Source organism: Euphorbia lathyris, chromosome 4, assembly GCF_963576675.1.
Source record: "Euphorbia lathyris chromosome 4, ddEupLath1.1, whole genome shotgun sequence".
NCBI classification, from domain to species: domain Eukaryota; kingdom Viridiplantae; phylum Streptophyta; class Magnoliopsida; order Malpighiales; family Euphorbiaceae; genus Euphorbia; species Euphorbia lathyris.
The window spans coordinates 9,719,612-9,738,360 of record NC_088913.1 but is presented as its reverse complement, the minus strand read 5'-3'; the positions used below and the strand labels follow the sequence as shown (position 1 = coordinate 9,738,360).

The window sequence follows — 18,749 nt, the reverse complement described above, 5'->3', positions numbered from 1 at the left end:
GTTAGCACCAATATACTGTGGGATTCCCACTGATCCACAAACTCCGACGTGCTGAGAACCCTATCCAGCCGACATTCAACCCTAGCTGAACCAGCCCTACCATTACTCCATGTGTCAATAAAGTTGCCAGAATCAATGAAGTTCCGAAAGTCCCTGTAAGAACGCCCGCCTGGGGCTCTCCCTGACTTTTCATGAGACCCTAGAATCGCGTTGAAGTCTCCCATAACTGAACAGTTACCCTGAAAGTTCTCTTTCTGTATTAGAATCTCTTTGTACATCTCTGCTCTACGGTTTGCCCAGACACTTCCGTAAACAAAAGCAATAAAACTGGCGCTACCTTGATCCTGCACCTCAATAATAGAGAATTGCTCATGACTGTAACGGAGCATAACTGAAAATGTAATCGGTACTCTGACAAGTATCCACAAAGAAGGTATCTCCTTGTTATTTTTCCCAACAAGAACCAGCCCCAAACGGGTCCATAGGGAAGAAGGAATTGAGTCATATTCCACCATCGGCTCCGCTAGACACAGTATATCTGGTTTATGCAGTGAAAATAAATTAAAAAGGTACCTCTGAGTATTCCTGTTAGAGATGCCCCTACAATTCCAGAAGAGCAGATTCATCGAAAGCGCATAGGGATCTTACTGGCCCTCTTAGGGCGAGTTTTAGATGTCGCTGAACCCGTGTCCCCTGTACTACCTTTGCTTTTCCTGGAGGTAACTGTTTTCCAAGAGTCATCCTCCTCTTCCTCCATCTGATCGGCCCAGGACTTAGCAGCAGAGTTCTGGCAGCTCTGTAAATTGGCGTTTCCTGGCGAATCTGGTCTCTCTGAAGATGAGTAGCAGGCCCAATCCGACTCCCCCAATCTCAGGCTACTGGCAAAAGCATCATCAACTGTGTCCGTCTCATTAATACGGTCCGGCGTAGTATTTCCGTCCGGAGCCGGGTTTCCATTAACAATCGGAGGTACCAAGTTTCCCAGCTCCGAGATTATCCTGTTTGTGATTTTATGCACAGGTATATCTGCTGCTGCAGTTCGATTGACAACCTGCCCGAGTTGCTTCTCCAAATGCTTCTCTAGTCCCGCTTTCTCAGTTTCTACCACATTCCCTTTTTTAGGCATTGAGGGTTTCCTATTACGTCTGCAGTCATAGGCCATATGCCCGATGCACGAGCAGACCTTACAAAAGTTAGGCAGCCTACATCAATCCACAGTTGCTTACCATCCCGTTCAACAGCTAGTTTGACAGGTAGCTCGCTAGCCAAATCAACATCTAAGAGAAGTCTCGCAAAATGCCCAAAATCCCCCTCCATAGTGGTTTTGTCAAATCTCAGAAGTCCCCCAATCCCTTTAGCTATATCAGACAAAATCTGTGTGTCCCAATATTCCCATGGAAGAGAGTAAAGTCGAACCCATACCTGAGCATGTGTGGATTTTTTCGTTAGTGGATCAAAGTCGGGAACCTATGGCTGCAACCTGAAAGTACCTGGTTTCGTGTTTATGATTCCGCGCCCAAGAACAAGCTCCTTGGCGTCTGCAGAGCTCAGAATAACATGAAAATACCCTTTGCCAATGGCGATTAGCCTCGAGGACTCCTGAATACCCCAAATCGAAGTAAGATTTTGCTTCAGATCAGCAACGTTCCATGTTGAAAGTTGAGAAGTCACGTTGTAGGAATTAAAACAGTAGATGAAACGTGGACTTAAATCCCATAACCACATAGGAATTGAGTCCAAAATCCCATCCCCAATTAAGGTAATATACTACATACCAATTCTAGAATAAAATTATAATATCCATGTTTTCCTCTCAATTTTCAAATACAATCTAACTTACGTATCAAGGGAGTTTTCAAAATAAAAGTACCAAAATAAAGATATGTACCTTTTACTTCTCACCATAATAACTAGCCTGGTTAATTGATGCTAAGCCAACGTTTTGCTACCTCCGCCAACAATTGGTGCATAGTCCTGAATGGAACAAAAATATCGTATGTTAATCCCAAAACACAGTGTACATATCAGAATAGTCTAACTATGTTCCAAAAACAACTCCTCTAAAATAGATGGTATTCATATGATAAGAAATTGATAACTAGGTCTGATTAGCAAATTTAGAACCAAACGTGTTTACATACAGTAATGGTGTAGAAGGAATTGGCATATGGATCTTAGAAAACTTTGGGCATTATAAACCTATTCTAGATTAAATAAAGAAAGCGTGGTTATAAAAGACTTAAGGTTTTGGCGCCACCCTCCAAAAGTTTAGTGTGCTCCAAAATTTTAATCGCAAAAGCCACAGTATATCAGATTAAATAGAATTAGAAATAAAAAAAAAATTACAATTTATTTAGATGGCTAATTAGAAGAGGGAAACCTAAAAAGGACATTTTCCACTCAAGTTTGTTTTTATACAATGAAGAAAATTGGGCTTTTAATTTACCATTTTTTAGGTTTTTAATCTTTATTTTTATGCTGAGAAAACAATGGAGTAAAACAATTGAAAGAAATTAAAAAGATCCCCAAATTTCCCAAACACAAATGGAAAAGCTTCGCTTACTTGCTTGAAGGGCCTCTAAGGTCAGAAGCGTAGAGAGAGATGTCATCCATAATGAATCAAGGAGCCATCGATTCCATTCCTATTTCAGCATAAAGGATTCTTTCATCGATTTCCATTCTTGTTTCATTTTGTACCCTCCATCCCAGATCTCTAGGAACAGAGCTAACAACAACACCACGAATCAAACGAATTGGGATGAGAATCAAACGAGTCAGGATGAGAATCCAACAAGTCAGAAGGAAATTTTTGCAGATTTTTTTGTATCCGTGATAATCTTTAACTGTTGGATCCAGATCTGCTTCTGTTTCTGTTTTTCTTCCATTTCCAGCTTGCCAAGCAACTTGGTTTTCCACCATGTGGTTTTCGATTCAAAGGAGAAACTAAGTTGGATATGAAATTTCACTAATTTCATGTTGCTGTAGAAAGAAAAATAAAAAGAAAGTGAAGAAAAGAAGAAGAAAGACCAGCATAGAAAGTTCACATTGGAAAAATAAATAAGAAACTCAGTCGGTTGTTTTGTGCCTTTTGATAAAAAACAATTAAATATATCCAATTTATATTTTTAATTAATTAAAGTTGTCCTCTTTTCTCACTTATAAAACAAACGGATACAAAATATAAAATAGTCCCCTATATTAATTTAAAATGTATAATTAAGTACAAGAGCTGTAATTTGTCCCTAGCTATTTGTACTTGAAACTCCTTTTTTTTTTTTGTAGTGAATGTTAGATGTGATTAACCAAAAAACAAAACGAACACATAAAAATATACAAACTGTAAAACTAGAAATTAAAGGAAAGAGTTAGACAAATATGAGGCATGTATTAGCAGTTTCCTTAAGACAGATGTCGTCGCTATTGACGATCGTCTCCCAGAATACAACATATTACGCAAGAGAACTCAAACCGTGTGCAGGCTCGTTATTACCGGAGTAGGAAAACAAGAACATTGTGAACAGACAAAGATATTACCATGAAATGCGTGGTACTTTGATCCACATAAGTTCCATCTTTTTTCTTATGAGTACCATCATAAAAGCTGAGTCTATCGGGTGTGTGTGACCCAACTCATTTGCCTACAAATAACATTTTCATCGTTGATGCCAACATCTCCAACACAAGATCAACGCAAGAGGGAAGGTGCCTCACACGCCGTGTGCCAATAGTCACACAGCATATGAGACTCGAGCTATAGAAGATTTGTGAGGTTTATTCTCACATGGCGTGTCACCAGGGACACGCTATGTGGCAAGTTGGCTGAGTCCCTATATTGAAAATCTATATTAACATGGCGTGTGAGCTTGGTAGGAAGGGCGCGTTGCTGCCGCATGTGGGCACTATAAGAAAATTGCTTTTTGGCAACAAGTTTTGGCAACAACAGAAGAAGGCGTTGCTAAAAATGGACTTTAGCAACGACAATTTTCGTGTCGTTACCAAAGGTTGTTGCTGTAAATTTCTTACATTTGGGGGAAAAAGGTGACAGCTTTAGCAACAATAGCTTCGTTGCTGTAAATGAAAGTCTTTATAGCAACAACTGTATGTTGTTGTTGTAAATAAAAATATTTACAGCAACAACGACATGTCGTTATTGTAAATGGAAGTATTTACAACCACGACTGCATGTCGTTGCTGTAAATGAAAGCATTTACAACAACGACTGCATGTGGTTGCTATAAATGAAAGCTTTTACCACAACAATTATATATGGTTGCTGGAAATAAAAGATTTACAGCAACGACTGTATGCTGTTGCGTGAAAGTTAAATATTTTGGCAACACAAAAGGTCGTTGCAAATGAAATTTATTAAACTAATTAATTAAAAATAAATAAATACATATCTTTTATAATATAAAATAAATTATTATTTAAAATCATATAATTTGAAATTGAATCATAAAATATATAATATACTATTTTATTTTATTAATATTTTATAGATATTTAAAATATATTTTATTTTAATTTTTTTTTACTATTTAAGTTTAAATATACGCATCTTCTAAAAAAACAAATTTTTTTTATAGACCTAAAAAAATAAATTTAAATACACACATAATAAATTTAGTTACATAATTCAAATTAAATATAAATTATATAATTCACTACAAGAAAAATGAGTATTAATATGCAAAATTTAATAAGGGTATAAAATACACTTATTAAAAATATATATAATAAGGATAAAATCTTTGCTTACTTTTTTTATTAAATTTTACTAACATTTCTCCGTATTAATTAACTCTAAATTAAAATATTTTTATTCTTATTTATTTACTAAAATTAAAACCCTTAATAATTGTATTAGAAAAAATTAAATACTTATTAATTATAATTATAACAAATAGGGTTAAGGTGCAAAAATACCCCTAACGTTTTGGGTCATGAGCAATTTTACCCCTAAAGTTTAAAATGGTGTAACTTTACCCCTAACGTTAGAAGCCAAGAGCAATTTTACCCCTAACGTTAATAAATTGGGTTAATTTGAGAAGTAATTCATGAAACTGTCTTCTCGGGCATGAATCTTGTCATCTACACTTCATACGTTTTATAATAGTGTTTGAAATTGACCCAATTTATCAACATTAGGGGAAAAATTGCTCTTCGCTTCCAACGTTAGGTGTAAAATTACACCATTTTAGACGTTAGGGGTAAAATTGATGCTGACCCAAAACGTTAGGGGTATTTTTGCACCTTAACCCTAACAAATAAGACACTTTATTAAAACTTTTGTTTTTACCGCGGCACACAATAATATTTCCCTCCTCCAAATTTCGTTTCCCCCTAAAACTCAACTCTCGTGCTCTGCAAAAGTTATGCTCCAAAGTTTCAAACTAAAACCTAATTGAAATTGTAATTTCAAACCACATCTGGTGCTTTACAAAATCAAATTTCGTTTCCCCTAAAACTCAAATCTCGTGCTCTGCAACAGTTATGCTCCAAAGTTTTGAACTAAAACCTAATTGAAATTGTAATTTCAAACCCACATCTGGTGCTTTACGAAATTGTTCCTCTGAAATTCACAACCTCTGCTCAATTATTCTCCATCCCTAATTCACCTGTGCGAGCTGGTTGTCACGACATCGAGTACCACTCAAGGCAGGCCACCATATCATCTCCGATAGCCATCATTTGAAGCTGGAGAAACAGGTAGTTCTTGAAACCCTTTCAACGACTTTGGTAGTTCTCTGTTTTGATTCCAAATTTGTTGTTTATCTTAAAAATTAGAAAGAATATCTCCTTTATTTATGTTTCCTCTCACTTTGATTCCTCTAGGGTTTCCATTGCTCTTGGTTTGCTTGATGAATTTGGGGTTTTTTTGAGTATTTTTCTGGGTCATTGATGCAATTCCTGCAAAATGGTTTCCAACCTTTTGAATTTCAACTTGATTTCTAGGCATTATTTTTTCTTTTCTTTGTGTTCTCTGTAGATGAATATGTTGTTTGCGTAAGAACAATGTTAGGCCACCTTGCACCCTGAAGTTATGTAAAGGCTGCACGTTTAATTTCATTCTCTTTTAACTGAACTGTTTTGGGAGTATAGTAAACTGAGGATGGGTTTTCACTTGTCTGTTTATTTGATATGGGAGTATAGTAAACTGAGGCTGCATAGCTCCTGATGAGGCTTAGTGATGAGGCTTAGTGTAGTAGTTGCTTCTTTTCCCTTTTGGAAATTTTGGCCCTTTCTTTTATGGGTTACTTCATTTTTTGAGGTTCTTGAAGCTGAATTGAAATTGATGCAGATTTATCCACAAGTTGTTGTTGGGAATAAACGCGAAAATTTATTCCGTAAAAATATTGACGAGCAAAATAATCAATTAAAAATGACACCGATAATTTAACGTGGTTCATCGTTGCAGGCTAGTCCACGATCAAGCTTGAGAGTGAATTCTTCCACTATAAAATAGTAGGCGTACAAAGAAGGTGTTCTCTAGAAACTTTCTAGAGTTACAATGAGATAAAACCAAAATAGTAGCACTCAGGTGTTTCCCGAAAAACCCCAAAACAATTATCTTTACTATTTTGTCTCTCCCCGAAAATAATTAAACTACCCTCAAATTACTAACTCTCAAATAAAGCTCTCAACTCTCAATTGCCTCACTCTCAATTTCGAGCTTCACTCCCTCACCTAGATTTCTAATCCCTCAAATCCAAATATAAAACATCTCCTTGGCTTTTATAAGCCAAGGAGGAGACAAGGCCAGCAACAATTGTTGCTGGCAATTAATGCAAGCAACAATTGTTGCTTGGCAGCCATAGTTGACCACCGAAATTTCGGTGGTCAACTTCAATAATTGGATCACCAATGTTGGTGATCCAATTTTCATTAATTACAATTTTTTTAATATATATAAATTACATAAATCAGTCTCTAATTAATACAAATTATAAAATAATCCCTTATTAATCGAGGCTTCACAACAATTCTCCCCCTCCTGATTATATGATGGCTTTTGTTACCCATGCAGCCATTCGACAGTATTCGAACTTCTCCCTTGGTAAGATCTTCGTTAACATGTCTGATCCATTTTCATCTGTATGGATCTTCTCAAGCTGTAATAACTTCATCTCTAGCACATCCCTGATCCAATGATATCTCACATCAATATGCTTTGATCTGGAATGGAAAGAGGAATTCTTTCCAAGGTGAATAGCACTCTAACTGTCACAAAATAACTGATATTTTTTCTGACAGAAGCCAAGTTCATTAAAGAACTTCTTCATCCATAATAGCTCTTTACACGCTTCCGTTGCTACAATGAATTCTGCTTCAGTCGTAGAAAGTGCGACACATTTTTGTAATCTTGACTGCCATGACACAGCTCCCCCTACAAATGTAATCAAGTACCCTGATGTAGACTTCCTTGTGTCAGCATCACCAGCCATATCTGCATCTGTGTAGCCAACTAACACTGGTTCGGTATCTCCAAAACATGAACACATTTTTGAAGTACCACGAAGATACCTGAATATCCATTTAACAGCTTCCCAATGTTCCTTTCCTGGATTTGAAAGGAATCTACTTACGACACCAACTGCATGTGCAATATATGGTCGTGTGCATACCATGGCGTACATTAGACTTCCAACTGCTGAAGCATACGGGACTCTACTCATGTCTTCCTTCTCTTTATTAGTAGAAGGGCTATGCTTGGCACTGAGTTTAAAATGATTAGCAAGAGGACAACTAACCATTTTAGCTTTATCCATCTTAAACCTTTGAAGTACTTTCTCAATGTACTTCTCTTGCGACAACCATGTCTTCTTGGCGCTTCTATCTCGAATGATTCTCATGCCAAGAATTTGTTTTGCTGGCCCCAAGTCTTTCATGGCAAAAGACTTGCTCAACTGTTTCTTCAGATTGTTAATTCTGGAGATGTTCCTGCCAACAATCAACATATCATCCACATAGAGCAATAAAATAATGAAATCATCATCAGAGAATTTTTGAACGAAGACGTAGTGATCTGAAGTAGTCTTCTTGTAACCTTGCTCCCCCATAACTGACTCGAACTTCTTGTACCACTGCCTTGGTGCCTGCTTTAAGCCATAGAGACTCTTCTTTAGCTTGCAAACATAATCCTCTTTTCCTTTCTTCTTAAAACCCTCTGGTTGCTCCATGTATATTTCTTCTTCCAAATCGCCATGTAGGAAGGCAGTCTTCACATCCATTTGCTCAACCTCCAGGTTCTAACTTGCTGCTAACCCAGCACAGTACGAATGGATGTCATCTTCACCATCGGTGAGAAAATCTCATCAAAGTCGATGCCTTTTCTTTGACTGTATCCCTTCACAACCAATCTGGCTTTGAATCTTGGTTGTGAGCTAGCTTCTTCGTTCTTGATTCTGAACACCCATCTGTTCTTCAAAGCCTTCTTGCCTTCAGGAAACTTCACCAGCTCAAAAGTTTTATTCTCATGCAAGGATTTCATCTCATCTTGCATGGCCTCGAACCATTTTTGCTTATGTTCATCATCCATGGCTTCTTCAAAGCTTTCTGGTTCTCCCCCGTCAGTCACTAGGACATAATCGTTTGGAGAATATTTGGTAGAACGTTGAATAACTCTACCGGATCTTGTTCGAACTGGGAACATTTTGCAACTGGTGGTTGATGGTGAACTTCTTCATCAGCATCAACTAGTTCATTCTGAATGGGAGCGTCTTGAGCAACTATCTCTGGTTGGTCAATTTGAATTTCTTCTCCAACCTGTCTTGGCACCGTAGTTGGAGGTACTAACTGAAGGCTTGGTGAGCTAGTTTCAGGTCCAGAAGCATCTTTTCCAGACTTCTCAATGTCTTCAATTGTCTGGTCTTCCATAAAGACTGCATCACGGCTTCTGATTAACTTCTTATGGACTGGATCAAAGAACATATAGCCAAATTCATCTTGGGCATAACCAATGATTACGCACTCTTTGGTTTTGACATCAAGCTTGGATCTTTCATCCTTGGGAATGTGGACAAAAGCTTTACAACTGAACACTCGCAGATGTTTATAGGAACAGTCTTTTCCAGACCACACCTTTTCTGGAACATCGTAATCCAGCGGGACAGATGGTGAAAGATTCAGAATATAAGCTGCTGTGACTAGAGCTTCACCCCAGAACTCCTTTGGCAACTTTGAATGTGAAAGCAAGCATCTGACTCTCTCCATTAAAGTTCTGTTCATCCTTTCAGCCAAGCCGTTCAACTGCGGTGTTTTTGGAGGAGTTTGTTGATGTCGAATACCATGCTCCTTGCAGTACACATTAAATGGACCAGTGTACTCTCCACCATTGTCTGTCTGAATGCATTTCAGCTTCTTGCCAGTTTTTCTCTCAACCTGGGCTACAAAATGCTTGAAAACATATAAGACTTGATCTTTTGATTTTAGAGTGTATACCCATGTTTTTCTAGAGTGGTCATCTATGAAAGTCACAAAATAATGAGCATCATCAAGTGACTTTGGAAATGGACCACATAGATCTGAGTGTACCAGATCTAATATATTTTCCACTCTAGAAGGAGAGGAACTCTTGAAAGCAACTCTGTTTTGTTTTTCGGCCAGACAGTTAGCACATTTATTTAAATTAACATGATCCAATCCGGTCAGAATATTTTTCTTGGCCAATTTTTTCATGCCTTTCTCGGGCATGTGTGCGAGGCGTCTATGCAACAATTTAATTGCATTTTCATTCTCCACGGCGTTGATCGCTTCTTGGGAGAGCTTTGTATGTATAAGATACAGCCTTGAATATTTTCTGCCTCTTGCAACCACCATCGAACCTTTGGTGAGCTTCCATTGGCCATTACGGAAGGTATTACAGAAGCCTTCTTCATCAAGCTTGTCTACGGAGATCAGATTCAGGCGCATATCTGGAACATGCCTGACATCTTTCAATACTAACTTCATGCCATTCTCAGCTTCTAGGTGAACGTCACCTTTTCCCACAACTTTGGAGAAGTTGTCATTTCCCATCCTTACAACACCAAAATCTCCTGGTGTGTAAGATGAGAAAAATTCCCTTCGAGGTGTGGCATGAATAGTAGCACCACTATCAATCACCCAACTAGTCTCCTGGGTTACAAGATTGATAATATCAGCATCGTAGATAATATTGAACTCGGCAGCAACATTTGTTCGTTCGTCATCGGTACTGTCATCTCTCTTCTCTTCCTTGCCTTTGCTTTTCTCTTGCTTGAGCTTCCTGCAGAATCTTCTGATGTGGCCTTTTTTCTTGCAGTGATGACATTCAACATTGGCATACTTGTTGGATTTTCCCCTGCTCTTGCCTCTGCCTTTGGACCCTCTAGCTTCGCTCCTTCCTCTAGAATTTACAACCAAAACATCTGATTGTGATGTAGAGGCTCCTTGCATCCTGCGCCGCATCTCTTCATTTAAAATTCCACTTTTGACAAACTCCATGGAAATTTTGCCATCTGGTGCTGAGTTTGAAAGTGAAATTCTTAGAGTCTCCCATGACTCCGGTAAGGAAGCCAGTGTAAGTAAAGCAGTGAGCTCATTTTCAATTTTAAGCCCCATACTGGAGAGTTGATCCACGATCCCCTGGAACTCGTTCAAGTGGTCTGCGAGAGAAGTACCGTCTCGATATTTCAGTTGAATCAACTTGGTCAAATAAAATAATTTGTTGTTGCCAGTCTTTGAGGTGTACAAATCTTCGAGCTTATTCCACAACGTTCGTGCATGAGTTTCGCTAGCAATGTGATTATACACATTATCGTCAACAAACTGTCGGATAAATCCGCAGACTTGCTCATGCTCGAAACCCCAGTCTCCATCCGACTTGCCATCGGGCTTGTCTGTCCCGAACATCGGAAGATGCATCTTCGTCACATATAGAAGATCCTTCATTTTGCTTCTCCATATGTGGTAGTTTGAGCCATTTAGACTGACGATTTTGCTTGTCAATTTTGCCTCCATGTTGACTAGGCTCTGATACCAGTTGTTGGGAATAAACGCGAAAATTTATTCCGTAAAAATATTGACGAGCAAAATAATCAATTAAAAATGACACCGATAATTTAACGTGGTTCACCGTTGCAGGCTAGTCCACGATCAAGCTCGAGAGTGAATTCTTCCACTATAAAATAGTAGGCGTACAAAGAGGGTGTTCTCTAGAAACTTTCTAGAGTTACAATGAGATAAAACCAAAATAGTAGCACTCAGGTGTTTCCCGAAAAAACCCCAAAACAATTATCTTTACTATTATGTCTCTCCCCGAAAATAATTAAACTACCCTCAAATTACTAACTCTCAAATCTCAATTGCCTCACTCTCAATTTCGAGCTTCACTCCCTCACCTGGATTTCTAATCCCTCAAATCCAAATATAAAACATCTCGTTGGCTTTTATAAGCCAAGGAGGAGACAAGGCCAGCAACAATTGTTGCTGGCAATTAATGCAAGCAACAATTGTTGCTTGGCAGCCATAGTTGACCACCGAAATTTCGGTGGTCAATTTCAATAGTTGGATCACCAATGCCGGTGATCCAATTTTCATTAATTACAATTTTTTTTAATATATATAAATTACATAAATCAGTCCCTAATTAATACAAATTATGAAATAATCCGTCATTAATCGGGACTTCACAATAGTTGCTTACTAAAAAAAGGGTCTATTTGTATCTTTTAAAGGTAATGTTGTGTTCCTAATGGGCAAGTTTTCAATGTTTTTGAAGGTTGTTTATTGGTGTATCTTGAGCTTCTTGGATTGTGTTTTAAATCATCTTGGATTTATTGTAATGGGTTTGCTATCTGTCCTTTCTTCTTTGGACTATGTGAAATAAGGTTATAGACTAGAGATATTGCTTGTTGATGGATTAGATAAACGGTTTACTTATTGAATGAATCTTAGTTTTAAAACAGAATGGTGGTTTATTAGAACTTTAGGTGACTGCTTGGTCAATTACTTTCTTATTTTTGAACTTTAGTTGAGGAAGTGTAGATAATTCAGTTGCTCTTCTGTTTCATTAATCAGCTAATCAGAAATACTCTAGTAAATGAGTTTCACTATAATTTCATGGCAACTAATCATTATGTGTAGTTGTCTTTAAATTAAAAGTGTCTTAGCTTTTCGTGATTTGTGTACTTGTCTTTCTATTTTGTCATTTCCCATTTTTGAGCAGTTTTAAGTCTTTCTGTTGTGTGTTTTAGGGTGCTGCAAATAGAAATGTTGCATCTACTAACATGAACCGAGCAAGTAGTCGCTCTGGTTATGTATCTACGTGCATCATTGAAAGTAAGGTTAGTATTTAATAAATCTATCTCTCATTGGCTAATTTTCAAAATGGACTATTTTTCTCATTCAACTCGCTTAAACTGTTTTAGTTAACCCTCTTTAATTTCATGTGGCTGAACCACATACTCCACGCGTAATTAACATTGAAAGCAAGTTGAGGTAACCGAAACATTATTTGAAAAAAAATTGATGATTTTTATGACATGGAAAGTTTCTCTACATTATTTGAATCACCTCACTTCTGCAATTGAAAGGTACAATCTTTTTATTTCTTAAAAACAAATTATCTAATTGAGTTGTTAATTATTAATGTTTGATTTGGCAGATGGGATGGTAAAGGGTTTAGTGGGCATAACAAGATAATCTTCAATATAGTTGATGATCTTTTAAGAGAAGTGTCAGCAAAACATCTCCAACAACAAGGGAGCCATATAACCAATCATCTTCAATCCATTGTAGGCTTTCTCAATTCTTCTATCAAATTATCCAGAATTTTAATGTTTAATTTGTGACTTTTCTGCTATATTTTGAAGTGGTATGAAATGTTTAATGCGTGGTTAATAGAAGCAAAGTGGATATATACCATTAACTAAAAAATATCTAGAAATAGGGATGTTAGCTATAGTTGCACCTCAGATACATCGTGCTTTGGCTGATTTTAAGGGGATTGTTTCTGAATTGTTTTCGTAGTAGCAAATTCCCTTGTGATTTTTGGGATAAAAAATTTTAAAAACATTGAGCTAATTTTGGTTTTGTAGACTTGTGATCATGAACTTTGTGAGCTTATCCAATGGAAAGTCTCAACATGTTACAGAGACTCCAAGTTTACATTTCTGCTTCAGGTATTTTAAATTAGGGATAAAGTACTAAAACAGGCCTAAGGTTTTTGGGGAAGTGCCAATTTAGGCTCAACATTCAAAATAACACCAATATAAGCTTAACGTTTACAATATAATATCAATTTAGGCTTAATGTTTACACAGTGTATCACGCAGCGACACATCTGGGATGACTTACTCGGCAAGGTTGGCCGGGGAGAAGAGGTGCCAGAATTTTTTCACCCACTTAATTACTGTTTATGCCCTTACTTATTTACCATCTTGCCATGTAATCCTATTTCCTAAATCCCACTTAGCCATTTGTCCCCTACTTATCCTTATCCCTTCTTTGTGTTTGTGAAACCTCATTATTTGTAAAGATGAACAATTTTTTATCGAATCAAAATATTTAAGCTTCAATTGGAGTAAGATTTGACCTTTCTTGCGATTAACTCCTTGAAGTATAGTTTGAGAAGAAATTCTTTCATTGATTTACGATTGAAATCAACAAGTTCATGATTAATCTATTAATCATAACATTATAATCATAAGTAAAATAAATTAAAAGATACATGTTGGTGAAATACCAATGTACAAGGCCAGTCCTGGGCCTAGGCCAGGAGTGCCCTGGCCTGCGGTCCAAGGCTGGAGGGAGTCCCAAATTTTTTATTAGGTGTGTATTTATATATGAGTAAAAAATAATGTGTACAAATATTAATGTTATTTAGGTTTTAAAGGGATAATGTGTAAAAATACCCCTAACGTTGACTGCTAAAAGCAATTTTACCCTGAATGTCTAAAATAGTGCAATTATACCCCTAACACTGGCAAATTTGGTCAATTTGAGAAATAATTCATCAAATTGTCTTCTCAGTCACAAATTTTATCATCTAAGCTTTACATGTGCGTCAATTTATCACTCATGTGTACACATGATCGCAAACACAAGAATAGACGTGAAAAAAATAAAATTAAAAAATAAAAAATTATATTGCATTTTGTACGAGTTAGACAGAAAAATTTAAATATTTTATCGAGTTTAAAAATATTAATCTCCAATTATATTACTAAATCACAAAAAAAAATGTAAAAACGTTTTTTAGAAGTAACCCATATGTACATGGTACAGAATAAGTAGCAAAACATCTGTATAAATTACACCATTTTAGACGTAAGGGATAAAATTGCACCATTTTAGACGTAATGGGTAAAATTGCTCTTAGCGACCAACCTTTAGGGGTATTTTTGTATCTTATTCCGGTTTTAAATGGTCCAAATAATTAATATAAGCCCTTTATTTTTTAAAACTTAAAAGAGGCCCAATAGATTTTTTAAAGGATTAATTACATGTAGATGCTTTATGGTTTCACGAATTTGCAGATGAGTTCCTGTGATATTTTTATTTACAAACGCAACCTACAGTTGCAAAATTTTGCATATTTTTCCACTTTGCCAAATTTGCCCGATAACAACCTCAAAATAAAAATTGTCAAGAATTAAAGCTGTTTAGTATCATATTTACTATCATTTTTTGAGTTTACTCTCTCTAAACACTAACTTTCTGTCTCATAAAAAAACAACACCGAAATGACCTCAAACCTAAAAGTTGAAAGTTGAAGAACTAAAGTTGCTTAAAATATCATTCAACGCATGAAAATTTTCATTTGGAGGTCGTTATCGGCCAAATTCTAACAAAGTGAACCCAAATACCAAATTTTACAAACCACAATGTTGTGTTTGCAAAATTTTGCAAACCACAGAGTTTCGTTTGAAAAAAAAATACAACAAGTATCCATCTACAAATTTCGGTAAAACTACATGACATCTATATGTAATTAACCTTTTTTTAAAATAGGTTGATGGTTAATTTAAGATTTAAGCTCATATTTAGCTCATGTGGTATCCAGAATTTGGTCATTTTGCGTATATGTATTGTTTGGTAACATTTTTCCCTTCAAATATTTACATAAGTGACATTTAACCCGTTTTGGATGAAAATTTAATCGATTTCTTAATTTTTTTTTACCAAATGACACATTTTTTGATAAATAATATATACATGTGGCAATTAATTTAATTTTTCCAGGATATGGATTTAATAACATATCCTATTTTCCCTTGCCATTCTTTTTCTTCCTTAAGCTTGATATTTCTCAGCATTACAAATATTTTGCTCTTCAGTATGTTTTCTAGTACTTCTTTTTATACGTTGGTTTCCAAGATAAATTTTATATTCAATTAATTCAGATGGTATTATTAAAAGTTACAAACAGAAAGTCATTTTTAAGAATCTTTTATTTTCATTTTTTATTTCAATTTTTTAATCTCTAGACATACATGTAATCTAAATTTAGAAAATAAATAAACATTAATTATCTTTAATCTTTTAAAAATAATAATAAGACTGATCGACTCATAATTTTTAACTTTTGCACGTTTCTTTCAATAACAGTTTGAATGGTTAACTAACCCAAGAGTGATAGTTCTTTGTTTGTGAAAATTAAAGATCAATGACTTAATCTTTAAAACCATAAAAATTCAAAAGCACTTAGTCGAAAAATTATAAAAGATTGACTCAATACTTAAAACCCTCAAAGGTAAGGGTTTAATAATGTTTTAGTCATCTTCTTTCTCAACATAGCACTCATTCTCCTATAAATAGATGTAATCAGAAAAAAGTTCAATGTAGCAACCAAGCCAAGGAGTTAAATATGAATTCATCCTTGAGGACGATGGCAATAGTGGGGCCTTTGCCAAACATAACTCGCCGGAGTGCATTGGCGACGGAGGAATTGGTGTCTTGGAACTCAAACTTTCAATAATCATATATGCTTTCCTTTCTGTATACTCAAGTTCTAATCTACTTTCTTTGAGACTCCTAGATGAAATTGTAATGACATACTCAAAACAACCCCTCACAACCAGTGGAGAACTAGAGCAAGATATTTCAGTGCCAACTACCAAAAATTTAGTAGAAGGACAAAAAAATTTTGAGATTAAAAATCAGAAACGGAAATGTTTGTCGCCAAACATCAGATTTGTCACATATTACGGAAATAACAACACTAACGACGGAATTTTACTTGTAGCAACATATCCAAATATATAGTAATGGGAACAGAATTAGCAGACTGATCTACTACTACAAGAAATCAGACTCTTCTATAGTTAGTTGTATACAAGGATTTCTTAAGAGTTTAATATTTTTAAAATAATATTTAAAGTTTATTTGATTTAACCATTCAGTGCCAAATTAAAAATGAATGCTCACCTATAAACCATTTAAACATTCTACCTAAGCAGCATACACTACTAATTCAAAAAATGACATGAATAAAAAAGTATAATATTAATAACTCAGTTCAAATAAAGCCTAAAGAATTTAACAATACTAATTAAAATCAGTAAACCTTAAACTCAGTTGAAGAACTAAAGTTGCTTAAAATATGAATAATTCTTAAAATATGTCATTTTTGAAGTCGTCAAAGGTGATTTTAATAGTTTCAAACAAAAAAGTCATTATTTTGCTAAAGTTGAAAACCTCAGTCCTTACTTTGAAAAAAAAAAATAAATCACGATTTTTTATCTGAAAATTAGTGAAATCACAGAGATTTTATTTGAAATTTACGCTTTTATTTATGGCAGCATGCTAGGTTTCTTTTTCAACTGGCTAAATTTTCAATTAAATTGGAATCATTAATTCAACTGTATTCATTCTTTTTTTCAATGTAAGGTTTAACTTGGGTAAATTACACCCATGGCACTGAACTTTACCCATTTAACATTATGGTTACTGAACTTCAATTCTTAATATTGTAACCATTGAACATTACACTTTTTAACACTGGTAGCCACTCAACATATCAAAACAACCGTTGACGGTCTCAAAATAAAAAATTTGAAGAGTCAATGATATTCTAAGGAACTTTAATTGTGAAAAATTTCCGTTTTGAGATCATTTATGTGTTTTTTTATTAGGAGAGAGAGTGTGTGAATTTATAGAGAGCCAAAGCTAAAAAAATGATTTTGGAAAATAAAAAAGATGGTTTTATGATAAATGGCGTTCCGAACAACTTTAATTCTTGAATATTTTAAGTTTGAGGTCATTACCGATCGTTTTGAGGAATTAGTTAAAGTTCAATGGTCACCAGTGTTAAAACGAATAAAGTTCAGTGGTCATACTGTTAAGAATTGAAGTTCAGTGACCACAATGTTAAAATGAGTAAAGTTCAGTGGCCATGGGTGTAATTTACCCGTTTAACTTTTATTAATCAAATCCTTTGCAATTAGATCAACAAGTTAAAACGGTAAAACATTTGACATAAAATCGTTAGTATTGGAACAAGCTTACCGCACAACTAAATGAGTGGCCCCGTTTGCTAAATGAGAGATATAAGAGACTTAGTAAGGGTAATCAAGAAGAATATTTTTTGTAGTTTTGGAGTAAAACACTAAAGTTCGGTATGTGTAATTTACTTGAATTCGCGCTATTAGCAATGGAGTTAGCATTTGTTTCAAATTCAACCTTTTACGTATTCGAACTCATCCATAGAAGACTAGTGCGAAGAGCAAGAACTTCAACTAACTTGGGTTCAAGAGTCCGTTGTAGAACACTGCTAATGCAATATTGAAAATTTCCAAATTCGTCATGAACCACTTCCGTAATGCCATGGACATTCGCTTTAAGAAGATAGCGCCGTCAATATAATTCAATTGAGATCAAATCCTTTCCTTATTTACCCTTTCTATAACTTTCAATATTTATAGTATTTTACTGATTTTGGTGTAATTAAGTATATGATCAGGTTATTTAAAAAAAATATATGATCAAATGGTAGAAAATAAATTGTTTAAAGTTTTGATGGATAAATACTGTGAAAATCAGAATTTTTTCAAATCAGAAAACTAATTGTCTTTACTACTATACGTAAATAAATACTGTTTACTAGCATTTTATGATACGATTTATATTTTGTAGTGTTTATTTTAATTTTCTAAATATTGGTTTAAAAAATCTAAATATATTTAATAACTATTTAAAAAACAATTATACTCAGTCAAGTCCTTTCGAAGTTCTGGTATTGGTTCCGCCACTGTTATCCCATATCAGGGCCGTCCCTATGCCTAGACCGGGAGTGTGCCAGCCTAGGGTCCAGGGCTGTACGGGCCAAAAAAAAATTAGGTCTATAAATATGTGGAGAAATTTTTATAGGGTTGGTTACATAACTGTCACATATGACAATAATATTTATTTCTTAATCAATACTGGTAATTTTATTTTTAATATATCAAGATCATTAATTTTATCTTGCAAATGTCAAGTGGTTACCTAATTCCTAGGGTGATAGAAAAAACGTGGTAAGATATAAGTGGGATTGATGAAAAAACCAACCTTCATAAAGTGATTTTTTTTTTTGTGATTTTCATAAAGTGATTTTCTCCTTTTATAAACCAGAATTGTTAATTGATTTTGTTATATATATATATATATATATATATATATATATTACTTATATTTATATAAAATTTTGGATTCAAAAATATAAATTTAGATTCTAAAAGATACACCTTATATCTAAATTTATAAATCTTAATTTATGAATCTTAAATTCTAAAATAAATCTTATATTG

General features: G+C 34.9%; 1 long non-coding RNA gene across 2 annotated transcripts; it reads left to right on the top strand.

The window, feature by feature from the left end:
* The first annotated feature begins 5,349 nt into the window (after positions 1–5,349).
* LOC136228046 (uncharacterized) lies at positions 5,350–13,406 on the top strand. Of its 2 annotated transcripts, XR_010688384.1 has the most exons (4): positions 5,350–5,709; positions 12,216–12,305; positions 12,626–12,755; positions 13,296–13,406. It is a non-coding gene; the product is annotated as an uncharacterized lncRNA (long non-coding RNA). The 2 variants fall into 2 exon arrangements; XR_010688383.1 differs by lacking the exon at positions 13,296–13,406 and having other exon boundaries at positions 12,626–12,871.
* Positions 13,407–18,749: the final 5,343 nt, after the last annotated feature.